The sequence below is a fragment of the Calidris pugnax genome, unplaced genomic scaffold (genome assembly GCF_001431845.1).
Source record: "Calidris pugnax isolate Ruff unplaced genomic scaffold, ASM143184v1 scaffold103, whole genome shotgun sequence".
NCBI lineage: Eukaryota > Metazoa > Chordata > Aves > Charadriiformes > Scolopacidae > Calidris > Calidris pugnax.
Window position 1 is genome coordinate 3,552,470 of NW_015090990.1, and position 6,442 is coordinate 3,558,911.

A 6,442-nucleotide genomic window follows, 5' to 3' on the forward strand; every position below is an offset into this window, starting at 1 on the left:
CTCCCGCTCCCCCGCGGCTCCTGCCCCACGCTCGCCACCGGGCTCCGCCGGGCGCCCCCGGGACGGCGCAGGCTCCGGGGGCAAGGGGCCCTCCCGGCCGGCCTATGTGGGCCGGGGGCCGGGGTGGAGCCCGGCCCGGCTCCGCCTCCACCTCCCACCGCCACCGGAGCCCGTCCCGCAGCCCCGACGGCTACCCCGGCGCGGGGTACCCCTCCCGGGAGCTTTGGGCGTGAGGTGCCCCAGGGTGCGGGGCAGGAGCCCGGGGCAGGATGAGGGTGCTGGGGGGAGCAGGGTGGCGTTCGGGTGTTGGGGTGCCCAGGCACCGGGGGTACGAGATGGGAGCCCTTGAGGGGTGCAGGGCGGTGGATGCGGGGAGCTCTGGGGATGCAGGGGCGTGGGGCGGGAGAGCCCCAGGCGCTGGGGGGTTCAGGGGTGTGGGAGGGGGCTGGCTGCTGGCACCGCTGGCTCCCCAGCCCTGTTCCCCGGGAGCCGGAGGAGCTGGAGGAGCCGGTGTCCTTGTCCGCTGTCCCCACCGCTGTGCCCCGCATGCTAAGCGGCTGGCGGCGGGTGGGGGCGGCGGGGAGCCAGCTGCCGGCTGCCTGGGCCGCTGTGGGGACCCCCCGGGCACCGGGGCTCCCGGCCGGGGCCGTGTCCTGCAGATGGAGCCACCTCCCCGCCTTAAAGCCCAGCCGCTGCCCGGTGCTGCGGGGGGCGGGGGGGGCTGTGCCCCCCGGGGTCCCCTGCCCAGGGGCTTCCCGCCGCAGCCCCCGGGATGCCCTCCCTGCCGCAGCCCCCGGGTCCTGGTGACCCTGCGTTCCCGCGGGGGCTGCGGGCGGGTTTGCGGGGGGCCCCGACGAACGGCAGCTCCCCCTTCTCGGTGCCTGTCCCGACCTGCTGTGAATACCGGGAATAGCAGCGGCGCTGGCGGCAGGGCTGGGCGTGCGAGCCCCTGCACACACACACACACACACGCACACACCTACACCCTCGCAGGCCCCTCGCCTGCCTTCACACCCCCTTGCCTGCCTCTGACCTAAAGAAGGGGTTTTTGCACCCCACAGGCACATGGCAGTGGGTCCCCCCAGCACACTGGTGCTTCTCAGACGTGGCTGTGGGTTCAGCTGCACCGGTATGGTACAGGGACAAAGGAGGGGCATGGGGGGAGCACCCCTACATCCCAGGGATTTGTCTGAGGTGCTTGGTGAGAAGATAGCCCGGGTTTCTCCTGAGCTGTAGGGTCTGGGTGGCACGGATCCCACCCCAAGGGCTGAACCCCATCCGGGTCACTGCAGAGCTGTGCGACACAGGGGACATCAGCTGGGACGCTGCCTGACGGGGTGCTGCCACCCTGGGCCCCAGGCAGCCCTGGCGTAGAGTCCCCTCTGGGGACCCGGGCCGGGCTGGCAGCACCCTGGCAGGGCTCAGCTCCACGTTGTGTCGGAGCAGAGGGTGTTTGTCAGAGAAGCTCCTGGCTCCCAAGGTTGAATATGAGTCAGGTTTTGGAGCGACTTTAATTACTGCTGGATCGATAGGCTTGGCACGGCCAAGCAAAATCCATTCGCAGCCCCGGGGGCCTGCTTCCTCAGCCCTCCCTGCTTCCTCAGCCCTCCCTGCCTGCTCAGCCCTCTGCTGCCTGCTCAGCCCTCCCTGCCTGCACAGCCCTCCCTGCCTGCTCAGCCCTCTGATGAGGCACACACTCCCCAGCTGCAGGTGGTCCCTGGCACATGCTGGCCCAACACCCAGTCCTGGGAAGTGGGATCCAATCCTGGGCATGGGGCCAGCGCCCTGGTCGCTCAGCCCTGGCAGGGGACATGCTGCAGGGTGGCAGATGGAGATGCCTCCAGCCATGCAGGACAGGGCCAGCACCACCCAGGGGACTCCACGCACCCCTGAGCCCCTTCCCTCACCCGCTGCATGGAGCAGGTTTGTGGCTCCTGAACCCACCTTGCACCCTGGGCACAAGTCTGGGAGCACCAAGGAGGGCAGAGCCACCCTGGCATCCGGCAGGCAGCCCCTCTTATGCCCTTGGATGGGTAGGGGGCACTCGCCACCCACCCTGTGTCCTGTCCCCCTGCCTGTTCCCCCCTCCCAAGCCACCCCAGCTCGGCCAGGCACCGCATAAATAGCTGTTTGTGTCTCCGCTCGGCCCCTGCGTGGGAAATAATATCGGCTGATGGAACATAATGCCCTGCTTCACATGTTCAATTTTATCATTTTCCGAGGCAGGCAATCTTCGTTTAAAGCTGAATGGGCTGGAGAATGTTAATGAAGCGCCGGCGCTGCTCTGCACCGCGCTTTATCTCTTCGAGAATAATTTGGGTGAGCTCGGAAATAGAGTTCCCAGTCCCAATTCAAGCGGCGGCAGCACCGCGTGCCGATAAAAGTGTAATTCCTGGCCAGCGCGTGGCCCTGAATACATGACAAATTAACCCTTGGGGCCCCACTGGGATGGTGCTGCCCACTGCTGCCTGCTTATCTGCATGGGACCCGGCTACCCTGTGTGCCCAGCACCAGACTGGGTGCTCAGCCCGGGAAGGATGGGATCTATCGCTCCTGCTTGCCTGGGCCATGGAGTGAGGCATGAAGCCCAGGGAGGAGAGATAAGAGGGCAGGAGCAGAGCTGGAGGAAATCAGTCTCCCTGGACAGACAGGACCCCACAAGCAGATCTGTGGTAGTGCCAGCCTGCAGGGTGCCCAGGGATGGGGGCTCTGCTGGGACAGGCATGCCCCAGATCCAGTGGTGCCCAGGTCCTAGGGTCAGGGGAGGGATAGGGAGAGGGAAGGGGGTAGGGACTGGGCTGGGGGACCAGGCTGGAGGGAGAGGGCAGGGGGGATGGGCCCAAGGGAGCATCCCACCCTGGAGAGACTGATAGAGCAGGGTGGGCACTCCCAACCCGAAGGCAGATGCCTGGCCCGATGGTGGAGTGAGGGGCTCCCCCAGGAAGGGCCTTGGGCCCCGATGCTGAGGGGAGCAAGGTGATTTTTCAGGAGGTTTTTGCTGGCCCACAGAAGGAGAAATGCAGGTTAGCGGGAGCAGGTGGCTTGGGCGCCAAGGAGAAAGCCTTTGGTGGTCTGCATGGTCCTGCTCTGAGCCTGGCCATGGGGCTGTGTCCAGCTACCACCAGCTGTGATCTGGCAGTTGGTCCCTGCATGGAGTGACCCTCAGGCTCTGCCACCCCACCCTGTGCACAGCTCCCTTGGGCTCCAGATGCAGTGGATGGGTGTTCCCAGGGCAGCACAGCACCCTCCAAGTGATGGTCCCCACATCCCAGACCACCCATCCCAAGATGTTGGGAAGGGGGTGCCTTGGCCCAGTGAGGGGTCAGCAGAGCCCTTCGGGCACCAGCCTGAGCCCTCTCTGGTGGGACAGGGAGTGGGTGCTGGGACAGACCCTTCCCCTGGGAATGAACAAGGTGGGCAGGTTTCCAGCACCGTTAATCAGGGCTGCGAGAGCCGGGATTAATGTGCACTCCAAGGCTCTCCAGTCCCAGCTGTGATCCAGCCCTCTGCTCTCAGCCGGAGCCGCCTCCACGCGCTGAATTATCAGCCTGAGTAATTAAGTGGAGAGCTTTGTTTTAATGCAGACATCTGATGCCTTCGCACCGAGGAGCACAACAACTGTCGCGAGTGTTTATGCTCCGTGCAACACATCTGGCTCACAGGGAGAAAATCCATCTCCACCGCTGCGCGAGATTAAGGGGAATGGTGGCCCGGGTGTGGAGAGAGGAGGGAAGGATCATGGTGGGCAAGGATTCGTCCCTGAGCATCACCCTGCCGGCTCCTTGAACCCCACCAGCAGGAAGCCGTGGTCCAGGGCTGCCCGGCAAAGCATGCACCCCCGTTGCTCCTCAGCGCACAAGATGGTACAACACATTGCAAGATGAGGGATAATTACAGTCTTGGAGATAAATGGAAATAGGGCAAAATAAAACATGGGTTTATCGACGGTAGGTGGTGCCTGGCTCACCTGATACCTGCTGCTGATAAGGGAGATGGCTTTGGGGGGAGGAGGGATGCAGATCGCAAACCAGCCGCTGTGCCACGAAAGAAATTGTTGCTTTGCACAGATTAGGGGATTAGCACCAGCGCAAGGAGCTGGAAAGAGGCTGTTGTGGGAAGGAGCCAGGCTGCAGGGAGAGAGGAGATAGCGGGAACAGGAGAGGCTGCTGCTGGGACTGCTGTGGACTCATTTAATAGCTTCCTCTGTCACCCCAAAAGTGGGAGGGGTGTGGGGGGACCTGCTGATGCCACAAACACATAGACCTTTTCTCTCTGCTTTGCCCCTGAACCACTGGTGTTTTGCTCATCACACCCACTCGGGATGTCTGAATGGTCTCATAGATATTTAGTGCCTTTACAGGGAGCAGCTTGGCTGGCCGGGTGCTGGGATGATCTGTGCCTTTTGCCAGCCCCTTCTCCACCAGCTTCCCCCAGCATCTCATGGCTCCCGGGGACCCCAGCACTTTGTGGGTGCTGGTAGCAGAAGGACTCCCCCGCTCACTGCCCCGTGGCAGGGCTGTCACTATGAGAGAGCTGCCATCGCCTCCGGCCCCTCCAGTCACAGCTCCTTGGCACTGCCAGGGCAGGGGAAGGGGCTGTCGGGGTAGAAGGGGACAGCAAGAGGGACTCCTCGGTGAGGAGAAAGGAGGCTCCAGCTGGGAGAGTTTAACTGCTGCCTCTGGTGCTCCCAGCGTGAGCATCAAAGGAACCCCGTCGGGAGAAACTGTTTTCAAGGAGAAACTCTCCAGGTGGTTTCCAGCAAAAAACACACTCTGGGCTGCTCCCCTGCTGAGAAAAATGTGTTGAAATTTGGCCTGGGACCTCTGACCCTGCGCTGATCTGGCCAAGGAGCAAATGCCGTTGCGGTTGAGCAAATCCGCCTTGCCGGGGCTCATCTGGCTCCCCGCGGCGTCGGGAGCTGGGGCTGGCACAGCTCTGCTCCCCGGCAGGGACCGGGCACTGGGAGATGCTGCTCCTGGGCATGGAGACCCTCGAGGGCCTTTGGCAAAATCCGGTGACAGAAAGGGAGCTGGGGGGAGTTCGGACGAGCGGTACAAAACCAGCCGTCTCTCAGGCAGCCCAGGGTAATTTGAGATTGGGAAATTGGAGCTGAAGCAGCAGGGGCCGCGCAGGCACCTCCGGGCAAGCAGGCTGATTTATTGCCTGCATGAGCTGGAATTGCCGCCCATGCTGGGCAGAGAGGCAGGACCAGATCCCCTGCCTGGAGACGCTCATGGCAGAAGATCAGAAATGGCGTGCAAAGGAGACACGGGGGAACAGCTTGAGACGTCCCAGCCAGTCGTGCCTGGCTGGGCATGACCACTGCCCACGCTCCATGTCGCTTCCCAGCCAGAGGTCTGCAGGCAGAGCCCGATGGCAGGAGCAGAAGAGCCCTGAGGTTGCAGGACACGTGGAGGTGGTGGCCCTGAATGGGTGCGGTGGGGGCGCAGGGCTGGCTATGGGCACAGCCCCATGGAGACGGGGCATGAGACTGCATCCAGCTTGCTCAGATACAACCCTGGTGCTCCTGGCACAGTCACCCCGAGAGCCACATCACAGAGCAGGAGCTGCAACATGTTCACCTGGGGTGGGAGAAGAGAGGTTCCCCCTGCCAGCTCTGAGTACACCAGTGTCACAGGATGCCACCACGCTCCCCTTGCGTCCCAGGGCTGCCCCATCACCCTCACTTCCTCGGCTGCACCCAGCCAAGGCAGGGGATGGCCGTCCCCGCCAACTGGAATTAATTCCCCGAGATGTTATATCAAATGCTTTAATAAAAGCCTGATATATCACACCTCTTGTCTCCTCTCCATCGATTCATTTAGCAATTTTACCCAAAAAAGGCAATCAAGTCAGACTGGGCAGATTTATTCTGTGTGAGCTCCCAGCACATCTTTATTGCTCCCCGTTTCCCTGCCCTCGAGGTCCTCAGAAGCATTTTTCTCTTAATATTTGTTCTATTATTTTAGTAGGGATGAAGCTCAGTTGATGGGCAGTAATTGCCTGGACTGCCCTGCCTTCCCATGATGAAGATTGGTACCTTACCGGCGGCTGCCTCCCTCTACCCTGCTCTCCTGTCCTTTCTCGGCAACATTATTGACTAGGAAAGTTCATTAACAAGCCCCTTAATGACTGCAGCCGCATCAGTCCAGCCCACGATGCTAACCTCTCCCATGGTTTCCCTTGGTGGCTGCTGGCAGGAGGAGACATCACAGGATGTTTTCTGCATCTCGGAAGCTACGTGGATGCCCAAGCCACTTCTAAAACCCTGTGGACTCCCCTCACCAGTGGATGCTGTCCCTCCATGGGCTCTCTCTCATCCCCCCCGCCCCCCAGTTTTGGGGACCGACCTCTCTGAGCAGGCTGTGTTGGCCAGGCAACGCAGGGGAAGTCTATGTCCCCCGCAGTGGAAAGTTTTTGGGGGGTCTCAGGAGCATCCCGA